The 13,711-nt window shown below is 41.0% G+C and overlaps 1 pseudogene; it reads right to left on the bottom strand.

The window, feature by feature from the left end:
* Nucleotides 1-6,410: 6,410 nt before the first annotated feature.
* LOC129079695 (olfactory receptor 13C7-like) lies at nt 6,411-7,358 on the bottom strand (annotated as a pseudogene).
* Between the last annotated feature and the right edge of the window lie 6,353 nt (nt 7,359-13,711).

The raw sequence follows: 13,711 nt of genomic DNA, 5'->3' as shown, positions 1-13,711 counted from the left end.
TAGATTCTGAACTCCTACCATAGGCCTGGCCTTTAAAGAGCATTGGGAGGGTCATAAACGAGTCTGGCCTGGGCTCCTGCCAGGAGAGTTTCACAGCAGCTCTGAACTTGAAAAAGGCCCATTGATCGCAGAAGCGATGTCCTGTGGTTTGACGTCTTTATTAGATGTGTAGGCATGAGTATCCCGTAGCTATGCTTCTGTGGAAGCATGGCTGGTTTACCACTGGGATCTGGTACCCTCCACTTCCAAGATCCCAGCTGAGAGCTGTGACTGCCCAGGCATCTTAAACCAGGAACACTGCTCTCTGACATGCTGTAGTTTCTCAACCCCATTCCAGTGTCCTCTTTCTGTTTAATACTAATACCAAGGATGATGGGTGGCACACGTTGAGCTCTTGTTCCACAGATGTCCTTGGGGTCCAAGAGGAGCCTGCCCAGTGTCAGGAACAAATAAAAGACCTCAGCAATTTGTCCCACTTCTTTCACAGGTGACACACACCTGCCATGTGCTATGGCTTCTGAAAATCTTAGAATCAAATAGATGCCACATTCTTGGTCACAAATCATTATGCCTTGCATTGTTTTTTTATTTTTCTATGAAATAGAAACACAGGAGTGTAAAAAGTATATGTGTAATATTTTAGGAAAAATGATAAAATACATGCCATGTACCACCACAGCTTAAGAATTAGAATGTCTCAGTGCCTTAGAATCCCGTCTTATTCTCACCCCAATTATAGTTCCTCTATCTTTCTTCCAGAGGTAATCTCTATTCTGACTTCCATGGAAATCATTTTATTTTAGGCAGAACTTAATGATACCCATCCAACCCCATGGTCCCTGTTCTCTGATGATTCAAACACTAGCCTCGCTGCTGTGGTGGGGAGATTTTATCAATGTAATTCAAGTCCAAAGTCAATTGACTTCAAGAATAGAAGATTATCCCAGTGGGCCAGATCCAGTCAAGTTAGCCCTTTAAAGTGGAGAGTTTTCTCTGCCTAATAGCAGAAGTAGAAGACAGATTCCAAGCATGGGGTATATTTCACCTGTTATTTCTGGTTTTCAGGATAGAGGTGCCACAGCAAGGACCAGAGAATGACCCCAAGAAGCTGAGAACGACCCCTGCCAATAACCTGCAAGGAAACCAGGACTGTAGACGGTAGACCAACAGCACCCCCAAAACTGAATTCTGCCAACAATCTGAATTTTCTCAGAGCCCACCCAGATTTCTCCCTGTTAGGTAATAATTGGATGTTGTTTTGAGATGCTAATTTTGTGGCAGTTTGTTATGCAGCAATACAAAGTAAATATATACTCTTTTGATTTTCCTCATAGTTTTACCACCTACAAATGTACTTTTGTACAATCCATGTTCCATTTTATAAAACTTAATGACAATTACAAGCCTAGCTTTTTATGTAAAGGAAAAAACTACCATTATCGGGGGAAGACTCATCTGAAAATAGTAAGCTTATGGTTTTTGTCCCTTCAGGGGAAGTCAGACAAGGCTGTAGCACGGCCAGATACCAGACACCTGGCAGAAACACCATCAGAAGAAGCAGTTGCTATGTGTTTTTTTGCTTCTAAGTTCTCACTATGGCTTATTTCTCACTCTTAGGAACAGGCCAAAGTAGAATGTGTATGTGGGGTAAAATGAGCGTCCTCAGCTAACACAAGCAGCAAGGCATCGAGAGAGAGGAGGAAATTTTATCAGTGGGTGGTCAAGATAAGGCAAGTACAGGAAAGAAAATCAGAGAAAACCAATGTCCCAGCTCCAAGGTAGTCAGGAGGAGGGAGTTCTCTCTCCACCTTTTTGTTCTATTCAGGCCTTCAACCGATGGGTGAGGCCCACCCACATTGAGTAGAGCAATCTGCTTTATTTGGTCTATCAATTCAAATATTAATCTCATTCAGAAACACCCTCACAGACATACCCAGAATAATGTTTGACCAAGTACCTGGGCACCCCACAGCCCAGTCAAGTATAAAATTAACCACCCCGGTGTGGTATGGAATTCTAGGAACTTACTGGAAATCATCTTCCTTCTAAATTTGAAGGTCCTGCTGATGCAAAGTCAGAAGCCATTCTAATTCTCGATCCTTTGTAGCGATAGTTGTTTTCTCTCTGGGGGATACGGTATCCGTGCTCTCCACTGCACCCAAGCTCCCTCAGTCTGGAGAGCCATTGTTTTATCCTCCACAGGGAATAAACCTTTTGTTGGGGTAGATAAGGGACAGTTGACCAATGTCACAGAATGAGGGAGGGGGTGTAGGGGCTATGTATTTAAATATATTTCTCATCAAACTCTTCTTATTTTAGTAGGACCCCCTTCTCCCGGTTCCCAAAGGGAGCAGGCATGCTGACATCCTCTGTGTTAGAAATCTGGTTGTTGCCCAGCCCTTCTAGTTTTTGGCTTAGGATTTGGTTCTATCAAATCTACTATGGAAATAAATACTCATCCATACATTTTTTTCCAGTCCTCAAAATGTTATTATTATGATGTTTCCCTTCTCCTTAGCCTTGTGGATTTTGTCATGCAAAATATTAAACAAAATTTTAAAAAACCACTTCATTGTAGTTTTTATGAGTTTCAGGAAGGAACAAAATTAGATGTATGTGTTCCGTCCTCCTTTATGACTCAGTCCTGATTCCATACAGTTTCTTGCATCCTCTTTTGTTTTCTTATTTATTTTAGTTACTGATTTTTTTTTTGTCTGTTTCTCTCCTGCTAGAATGTAAGTTTCACAGAGGCAGGGTTTCTTCCTGTATTGTTCACAGATGAATCCTAAGTATAAAAACAGGACCTGACTTGCAGGAGACACTTAACGAAGAGTTGTTGACTGAATTAATAAATGAACTTTTGACCCATGCCTGTTTTCTTCTTTGCCCCATGTTAGCTCTTCTTTTTCTATTTTACCTTCTCTTTATCTCATCAATTTTAATTTCTAGTTTTGTAAACATTTTAGGATGTGCATAGCATATTGGTACAGTAAAACATTTATATATTTCATAAAGAAACAGTGTGAATTATAAGGAAGCATGATTTTAAAACCTAGAGGACCTTTGACCCCAGGTAACTAGGCTATAACAAAAATGCTATGATAATCTGGGATTTGTTTCAAAATAACCCAGGAGAGGGAGAAGTAATCCATGGAGGTGTGAATGAAGAGGATTGGCCATGAGCAGCAGAGCATTGCTGGGTTTGAGAGTTTTCTACCTAAGGATTCATTTTATTATTCTCTCCATTTTTCTGTAAGTTTTAATTTGCCCATAAGATGAAAAAAAAATGACTTCTCTGAGCCTTAGCTCATTCATGTATTATAGCCTCTATTTATGTTTTCACATGAGTTTAGTTTTCTTTATGCATTTGATCTGTCATCTCTCTGCAGACCAGCTTACTCTGTCCTACAAGGCACAGGGCTACATCCGTTCTGGATTTATGTGGTCCATCAGTTCAAGAGTCCCGTGCCAACTAACATGGGTCTCTATATCCAAATCTCAAATTCCTTGGAGAAAAAACATGATTAGCCAAATTTTGGTCAAGAGTCTCGTTAACTGTGTCCAGGAGAAGGGGCATGATCACTCTTTCATTGAGTGCTAGGGGAGGAGACATTCTGCCTCTGGTAGGGCTTTCTAGCTAGTATGCAATAGGCCCCCAATATGCCAAGCTCAGAGAACACTGAGATCACTAAGTAGGACATGTACTGACCTAAGCCCCTAGGTGAATTGCTTTTAGCCATGAATAGACTCATCCACTTATGTCAGGGTGCCATTCAAATCCCATTATCTTCTAAAATACCTTCCATTATTTTACAAAAAAAGATTGTAAAATATTGAACTAAGGAGGTGGGCAGGGTGGGAGTAGTAGGCAGGTGCCTGAGAAGTTATCTACAATATAAAACAAACTAAGGTTATGACCATGATAAATAGGGGAGCTGGAATCTAACCGAGGTCTGTTTCCAAAGCTTCTCTTGCTGACACTACACTATACTGCCTTACCCAAGTATTCTACCTGACTTTTGCTAAGCATTTCCAGTGTTCATAGATTATGAAAAGAAAATACATATTACTTGGTCATTGGAGTTTGCGTGGTGTCACAGTTTGGGCGTGCTGGAAAGCAGACTCTGAGATGGAGGTTGGGGTGCCGGAGGTTTACTAGAAAGCACTCTTTAGATCAACGTTGGTGGAAGGGAGGATAAGGTAGCAGGACTGGGCAGAGGGAGAAGCTGGGCTGTGATCCAGCCTCAACAAAGACTTTGGTCAACCCCATGGGGAGCTCAGGCACTGGGATGATCCTTCAGAATTGTCCATAGTGGGGACAAGCTGTTTATATCCCTCAACAATCAGTCATTGGCTACAAACTGCCCAGAGGAAGGGGCATGATGTCGGGTGACTGAGCTTTTTTTTAGCTAAGAGCCTTCTTTGGCTAATTCCTGAAGATGACTGGCAGTTGAAGGCTGCCTGCTGGCAGTACTTTCAGCAGCTGGAACACCTCCTTCAGTCCTGCAGGAAGATCTGGGTGGGAAGAATGTACAGTTTTCCAAGTCAAAACTAGTGAAAGGAAGTATGTTGAAAAGGAATTTTGCTCTGCAGGTATGTTTCATTTTTGAGTCAATTCTTGACTTGTAAAGGCTGGAAATATGTCATCCTCTCTGTGGTGAGCTAAAAAGTGCATAGAACAACTTCATGCTCAATGGGGAAAGGCTAATTCACACCAGGGTGGGACAGATAATCCTGTCTTTGAAATGGTGAGGCAGGAACATACCCCACATGCTTGCTCTTATAGCCTGAGACTACTTTAGAGCCCACAGAGGCAGTGGCTAGTGTGCATGTTTCTGCCCAGTATGGGCAGGAGAGTGCAGTGGGGCCAAAGAGAGTTACTAGCTCTGTCTCAGGCAGGAGGAGCCCCCATCACCCATGCAAGGCAGGATGAGAAGTGTTTTTTTTTTTTTTCACTAAAACGTTTTGATTTTCAGGAAAAAATGGATATCCAGTTGCCTCAAGGAAAAAGAGATGTTTAAAGTTCTCTGCCTCACAGATTTTGCCCTTTTTGGTTTCATGACTGACTGAGATCCTCACATATTTTATAACAGTTGGGATTGTAAGCCACCCCGCCCCCCGCCGCCCTTCTTTTGACATTGCTTCTGTAAATGCTGACTTTGAGTAATATGTAGCTTGTAGAATACAGCATGTTTGTGTAAGAATCCAAAAGATACAAACTTCGAATTTCAGTCATTTCAGCTCCTGGAAATTTGCTGACCTTTAACCATAAAACCAGGATGATTTGACCATCACTTGACCAGTTTTGAGGTCCTTATCTGAATGGACTGTGCTGGTCTGCACGTAAGAAACTTTCAACTCCCCTCCCCTTGATCTCTTTGTTCTACTTTACCTCTCTCTCCTAATAAAAACCTTTGCCTTCACTGAGATATTAAGAGGATTTTTGAGGCATGAACCCGCCATCTTCTCAGGTTGCTGGCACCTCAGATAAAACCACTTTCCTTCTCACCAGCACCTGTCTCATGAATTTGACTTTCATGGTAGCAGTCGAACCTGGGGAGTCATTTTTCCTGGTTTCAATTTTACCTCAGGACCTCCTGTCAGGTACCTTACTTCATCTTCTGCTGGTCACATCTTCTGACTTCTGACTCCTGCTCTACTCTCTTCCCAATAGGTCCTTTCTTTAACTCTCCAGACTATAGAGCCATACTATACACTCAAACAAAACTTACTGAAGGCAGAAAAAAAAGAACAACCTTAAAACTGGATGGAATTATTGAATTCCAGCTACAAATGTTCCCAAGCAAAGATGCTCCACATGTGTGTTACAAGATCCAGCTTACTTGCCCTCAAAGGAAATGCCTGACATGGAATCTACATGGTTCCAACTTCTCTAAGTCTCTGGGGAAGGAAGAAAACCAACTTTGTTCTCACCTCCAATTTTAGCCCTGCCTCCAAGAAAAATAAAATTTGAAGGTGTGCCATTTCATCTGTAATGAAGACAATATTTTGTACTGCTTTGTCATGACACTACCTCCAGAGTAGGATTTCGGATATTTATGCAACAAAAATGTACACTAAGCTTTTTTTTGTTTGTTTTCCTCAAACAAAGGAGCAACCTGCTTACAAAAATGAATTCAGATAGCCCAGTAGAGGATCAGAAAATTTAAAAGGGTTTCTTTTTAGTAGCATTCCACATCCATTCCTTCATGTCACTCTCCCATCAGATTTTAGGTTTTATTGTTTAAAAAAATAGTAACAGCTAAAATTCTCCATTACATGTGCAATTTGATTTTCTGGTCATTACTCTTTACATGTATATTCTTTCGGGGACACAGTCTCCCAAAATTGGTGTGAAGGCAGCCAATCTGAAGAGGCACAGAACAACAGGGACGTCTGTTCTCCAAACATCACTGGGTGAAGTGTTTCTGACTCATCAGGTTTCTCACAGCAGCCTTCACATCCTTATTCCTCAGGCTGTAGATGATGGGGTCACCACCCCATAGAAGAGGGAGATGAGTTTGTCTGAAAGGTCCTTCTTGTCTGCTCCCAGTGGGTCCTTGGATTTGGGCTTCCCATACATGAAGAGGATGGTCCCGTAGAAGACGACCACGACTGTGAGGTGGGCAGAGCAGGTGGAGAAGGCCTTTTTCCTCCCCTCAGCTGAGGGGATCCTTAGGATTGTGGTAAGAATGAAGATGTAAGAGACAAAGATTGAAAGGACTGGAACTCCCAAGAAGATCACGTTTGTGACTCCTATACTGATCACATTAATAGAGATGTCAGCACAGGCCAACTTCAGGACAGCTAAGATCTCACAGGTGGAGTGGATGATGATGTTGGTCCCACAGAAGGGCAGCCTCATCACAAGGGATGTTTGAACCATGGAGGCAGCACTTCCAGTTGCCCAGGAGCCAGCAGCTACGGGCACATAGGCAGCCTTGCTCATGACCGTGGGATACCTCAGGGGGTTGCAGATGGCCACGTAGTGATCAAATGCCATCATACCCAGAAGCAAAACACCCTGTGGCTCCCATGGCAAAGGAGAGGAACATCTGCACGGCACAGGCTGAGAAAGAGATGGTTTCCTGGGGGGTCACAAAGCCATCCAGGACGAGAGGGACTGAGGAGGTTGTGTAGCAGATGTCCAGGAAGGAGAGGTTCCCCAGGAAGAAGTACATGGGTGTGTGCAGGTGGGAGTCAAGGACGGTCACCAGGATGAGGACGCCATTGCCCAGCAGGATCACCAGGTACATCAGCAGGATGAGCACAAAGAACATTTTCTCCAGCTTTGGATGGGCAGAGAGGCCCAGGAGAACAAATTCTGTCACAGAGGCTGTTTGGTTGGCGCTTTCCATGTAGGTCTCTTCTTTCAACTGAAGAAAATACTGAGATCCAAACTCAACATCTTGCCTCACATAGGTGCAGGCCTCTGGTCTCGAGTTCAGTCAGGCTGAGTGATTAGAAAACACTTCTGAAAGTTCACAGTCTCCATTTCTTTCTAAGAAAAAGAAGCAAAATGACATCAAATTTACAATGTTTAAAGCAGTGATTCTGATGGTTTAATGCATTTAATCAGAGACAAGGCACATAACACATTCATTTTACTGATTCTATGTCTTATATGACAATTTATCTCATTAAACTTCTATCATAAAAATCACTAAGTTTGGTCCATGTTCTTTCACTGCCCAGGTACTTGTGATATGATTAGTTGTAAATACTCAGTTTACTTCTTCTCTCCAGATAATCCTCACAGAAAACATACCCTCATTGTTCCCAGTCTCTCCTTTCTCATGATCAGCACCACCTCCAGGGCTTTCCTTCCATCCATCCGTCCATCCATCCATCCATCCGTCCATCCATCCATCCATCCACCAATTCATCCTTTTGTTTGTGTCTGAACATCCATCTGCCAAAACATTTGGTAGTCACCCATTATGTAGGTATGACAATTCCTATGAGGAACAAGGGTGATTCATGGCCTAGGCTTAAATGGATTCACAGCCTGGCAGGGAGGAGAGGCAGCAGGTTTAGGAGAGGCCAGAGCATCTGAAAGGGCATTCGGGGGTATTGGAAGGAATAGGGGTCATGGAAGGATCCTTTGGTGATATAGAATGCAGCTAGGATTTTCAGGACAAAAGGAGACTGGACACGGAGAGATAGAAGGGAAAGAGGAGAGGTCTCCATTGTAATCTGCGCTCTGGAAATACTGATATGTCCTTAAAAGCTTGAATGTGATGTTCCATAAAGATAAACAAGACAAACTCCGAAAACACACAATGGACCACAGCTTCTGCAAATCTAGCTCTCTTCGGTAATTAAAGCAGTGCTTTTTTTATCATCCTACTGGGTCACCCTCCCTCTGGATTAGTGTCCGCACAAGAATCAGTGGACATTAATAGTCCTTGAGCCTTTTGGCTCAGCTGCTTAGGTATGTCATCCAGACTAATGTCCTGCCACTAATTATGCTCCCCAAATAATCTGGTCCCACATTTGCTCTCATACTAGATCTTTTTCTGCACCACACTAAAGCATAGCTTTTTGGTTTTGGCTTGCTCTCTTCTAATGATAAAGAGTACAGATTATCAAACAGTGTACCCATTATTTGCAGAGCCCTGGAGTATTAGAAAATTCCTTATATTGAAAAATGCAGGCAGCTTTCTGAGTTTTTCTCATTCATATGATAGTGGTCAGCTTCCCTCTGGAACTGCATTAAAGTTGTGGAAAGTCATCAGGTCTATAAGTCACAGATTTGGGCTGTATTCTGCTTAACATTCCAACCTGCTGTGTAGATGTCAGTAGTTCCTTCCCTTCAACCGTCAGACTACCCTATTTTGAATTGGGACTAGAAGAGATCAATAATGTTCAAACTCTTTAAGAAAGAGAACTTCTGTTTTCTTAAATTCAGAACCCTCAAATATAAAGCAGAGCCCCTCTTGCTGAAGTAGGGAAGGAAGGCTCAAAAAGTATGGGCTGCTCAGCTCGTGAGGCCACTTCGAGTCCAGTCCACGGTGATACACCGCTCCAGGAGGCCGCACGGACAGTGCAGACAACATCAATGATCCCGTCTGGGGCACAGCTCCAGGACAACTCCAGCCATTTCCGTGGCTATAATGTGAATGGTGTTCCCGGGAGTTGTACAAGGAACCGTGGGGCCCACTCAGTTCTCAAAGGGTCTCTGAAGTTATAAGAGTCCCTGAAATGAGACTTAAAAGTTTCATAGGTTTCTTGTCATCTCAGCTTTTCTGACCCAGGGACCAGGGGTCTGCATGGCTCTCAGTCTTTGTAACACCACTGAAATTGTTCAATTTCTTCCCTTCTCAAGCCCCAACACCTTTGGGGAAAAAAATCCAGAAGCTGAAAATGTTACTGTGCTAATAAAAGATTAAGGATCACCCTTGTAAGTATTCTCACTTATCTTGATCAGGAACCTACTGAGAAAAGGTCCATATGTTTTGGGGAGAGATATGGGCCAGAAATAGCACCACCAGTTTGAAAGGCATGGGCTGAGGTACCCACCTCTTATTTGAAGAGGTGGGGAAAGCCAGTTTTTCCTGCCCTGCCTTCGTTCTGTGTTTTGGGCAAAATACCCAAAGGAACACTAGTACATGTAGAAGGAAATTTGAAATCAGCACAATAATTGGAACAACTATGTTCCCTGGAGTGATTAAAAGTTTGTAAACAGAGTCATAAAAAGTCAGAAAACTTTTTATACTTCTGAGTCAATGTCCCCACAATCCAATTATACTGAAAATACTCCAGGAAGACTTCTTTTCCTCTTTCCTTTGTTCCTGCTGGAACTTTCCACTCATAAGCCACTGAAAGACATCAAGGGAAGCATTTCCACGATCTGATGGAAACTTCAAAATGCCTAACATTCTTGAAAAAAGCAGCTAGGAAAATAGGAATTACTTATAAACATGCTATGCTTACGACACATGGGACCAGCAGCTGTGGACACAACGCTTCTAGACCAAGTGCTCAAGGTCATAACTGTGCACACTTAGGGAGACCATTTTTTTATGATCCCAAAGGTCACAAGGACCCTTTTTTTCCCTATCTTTTACCTCTGTTTTTCAAGTTGAATAGTATTTACTGGTCTACCTAGCATTTTGCTAAGTTTTCCTTTTTGTCATCTCCACTAATTTGAAAGCCTAGCTAGTTAGTATTTTTAATTCAAATATTTCGGGTTTTGGCTCTAGAATTTTCATATTATTCTTTTTTTAGTTTCCCTATTTCTCGGCTGAAATTTCCTATCTATTTATTCATTGTGATTATATTTTCCTTTACTTTCTGGAGCAAAGTTATAACTGCTTAAAATTTTTTCTCTTCACAGAAATTAAATTAGTGGTGGCCTAGTGTGGGGGAATGAGGAGGGATGGGGAATAATTGCTGATGGGTAGAGGGTGAATAAGTGTTCTAGTATTTTGGAGGGTAATGAAATGTTCTAAAATTAGATTATGGTGATAGCTGCATAACTGTAAATACCTAAAAACTATTTGATTGTACATTTTAAATGGGGGGGGTTATGGTATATGAATTATATCTCAAATGAATAATTTTTTAAAAAAGGTTTTATTTATTTTTATAGAGGAGTGAGGGAGGGAGAAAAAGAGGGAGAGAAACATCAATGTGAGAGAGAAACACCAATTGCTTGCATCTTATAGGTGCCCTGACCAGGCCCTAACTTGGAACTGAACCCACCCCAGACATGTGCCCTGACTAAGAATTGAACCAGAGATGTTTCAATTTGCAGGATGACATCCAACCAACTGAGCCACATCATTCAGGGCACAAATAAGTGATTTTTAAGAGATTGATTAATACTTGAAGTCTGCCCCACACATGGGCAGTTAAGTAGCCATCCAGACACTTGGACAGAGTTTATGTGCAAAATTTGAGACTATTTCTATATGGCTTTCTCCTTTCTTAGATTCTATGCACTTCCCATTTACACACACACTTTCACATTTTCATAAGCAGTAGTGGCCCCAAACCCTGTATTCTGATTTCTCAACCAGTAAAATTGCTCGTTTCTATGTGACTTTTAGCTTAACCATGTGACAACTAAAACTTGTCTTTAGATGAAACTCCATAATAATGGCAAATTCACCAAATGTTCTTCCCATCTTCTATGTCTTGACTTCCCTGCAGTCCTTGGCTTCTCTTCACTTTCTCTGAACTATGCCATGTCTTAATATAGCTGTTTTTAAATTATATTTTGTCCAACATTTTTAATTGTTATACATACTTGAGAGGATGGATCAATACAAGCCCCTTCACAATTACCAGAAGCAGAACCTATAGTCCCACACTCAATTTATGTCATTTTGTCTTACTTTGGTAAACTTTTAGCTGTCTCAAAATTCTTGCTCAAACAAGGATATATAAGTCAATCAGGCAAACAAAATTAGTGAATGAACCCTAATACCAGACTACTTCTACCAGAAAATCTTAGGTACTTGCTACTCAAAGTCTGGTCTAAGTGACATCAGTTGAGATCTTGTTAAAACTGCCAAATCTGCAGTCCTTATCCAGATCTACTGAACCGTGACTCCATTTTAACAAAATCCCCAGGTAATTTATAGCACATTAAAGTTGGGGAAACTGGCCTAGGTAATTAATTGACATTCTGGAGTAACACAGAACAAATGTTAGCACATCAGACTCCCTATTCGGCAATGCTCACCACTTCTTGGAATCTACCATTCCATGATCTTCTTGGTGCACGTGGGTAGTTTCATTTGCTCCTCAGACTGGCAACATCCCCATAATACACCTTTTATTGTAACATCAGTTGGCTGCTTGGCTCCCTGCATTTTTCTGAAACCTGATGCTCACACCTAGCTCCCTCAAAATGCACAATGCACTATGCCTTTGCTTCACGCAGGGTTGCATTTAGTTTTTTTCTGTGAAGTGCTCTCTTCTTTCTACCTTCACAGCTGCGATGCAGTCCTATTGTTGGAAATGTAGTGGTGATAGATTGGGTTTTCTAAGTAACAGACTCTGAGGGCTTTACCATGTGAATTTGGTGGTATATAAACATTGCCATAACAGCCCTCATTGGGTAAAAGAAGCCCTGTCTCCTTCTGATGACTAGGATCAGTTATATGCCATTCGGATAGGGACCCCTGTCCTCGCCTGCTGGTTCCTTGGCATAAGAAGCCCAACATGACTGAGGGATAGCCATAACTTAAAGTTTAATAGAAGAAAATAAAAAAGTATAGAAATTAGTTCTTCCATTTGTGGTCAATTGATTCAACAAATGTGTCAGGGCAATCCAATAGGGGAAAGATAGTCTTTTCAACAAACTGTGTTTTAAAAAATGGATATTCAGCCCTGGCTGGTGTGGCTCAGTGGATTGGGTACCAGACTATGAACTAAAGGGTCACCATCAGGGAACATGCCTGGGTTATGGGCTGGGTCCCCAGTGCGGGTGTACCAGAGACAACCACACATTGATGTTTCTCTCCCTCTCTCCCTCCATCCCTTCCCCTCTCTCTAAAAATAAATAAAATCTTTTTAAAAAATGGACATTCACATGTTAAAGAAGGAATGAGACTACTACCTCACAGAATACAAAACAATTTAACTCAAAATGGATCACAAACCTAAATGTAAAACCTAAAATCATACAATTTCTAGTAGAAAATACAGGAGAAAACCTTTGTGACCTTGGGTTATGTACAGATCTCTTAAGTAAGACACCAGAATTCCTTTTTAAAAATTGGTAAATTCTACTACAAAATTAAAAATTTTATTGTTGAAATGATACCATAAAAAATAAAAAGACAAATAAAAAAGACTAAAAATATTTGCAAAATATATATGTGATAAAGGAGTTGTATCCAGGTTATCTAAAGAACTTCTACATGTGACTGAATAATAAAAGGACAAACAACCCAATTAAAATATCTCCACCAAAAAAGGCATGTAGATGGCTAATAAGCACATGAAAAGATGCTCAACATTAGTAGCCATTAGGGAAATGTAAATTAAAACTACAATGAGATAGTACTACACATCTACTAGAAGAGCTACATTGAAAAGACTAATAACACCAAGTGTTGGCTAAGATGTGGAAAAGCAGGAATGGTCACCCATTGCTTGGAGAATTTAAAATGATACAGATACTTAGGAAAACAGTTTGGCACTTTCTTAGAGTTAAACACATTCATGCCATATGGCCCACCAATTCCACATAAAGTTGTATACATAAATGTTACTAACAGATTTGTTTATAATAGCCAAAAACTGAGAACAATCTAAATATCCACCAATGGGCAAATAGGTAAACAAAATGTGGGACATCCATCTAACTGAATACTACTCTGTAATAAAAAGGAGCGAACTACTGATACTTGTTGCAATTGGATGAGCCTCAAAAACATTATGCTAAGTGAAATCTACCAGAAACCAAAAGCTATATTATATGGCTCCATTCATCTGAAATTTCTAAGAAAAGCAAATTGTTCTAGAAATAAGTAGATTAATAGTTGCCTGGGGCTGGAGTTGGGGATTGACTGTAAATGGGTGTGAGAGTACTTCTGGAAATGATGTAAATGTTCTAAAATTTATTTGTGGTGATAATTGAACAACTGTATAAATTTACCAAAAATTATTGACCTGTACTTCATATAGGGGCCAAAAATATTAATACTTTTCCTCCCACCTTCTAAGTTCTTCTGGCTGAGCTAATAATCAATTA

This window comes from Pteronotus mesoamericanus, unplaced genomic scaffold (assembly GCF_021234165.1).
Source record: "Pteronotus mesoamericanus isolate MK-2021 breed Mesoamerican mustached bat unplaced genomic scaffold, CSHL_Meso_final contig_78, whole genome shotgun sequence".
Taxonomy (NCBI): Eukaryota; Metazoa; Chordata; class Mammalia; order Chiroptera; family Mormoopidae; genus Pteronotus; species Pteronotus mesoamericanus.
The sequence above is the reverse complement of the archived record's forward strand: the minus strand, read 5'-3'. Positions and strand labels throughout refer to the sequence as shown.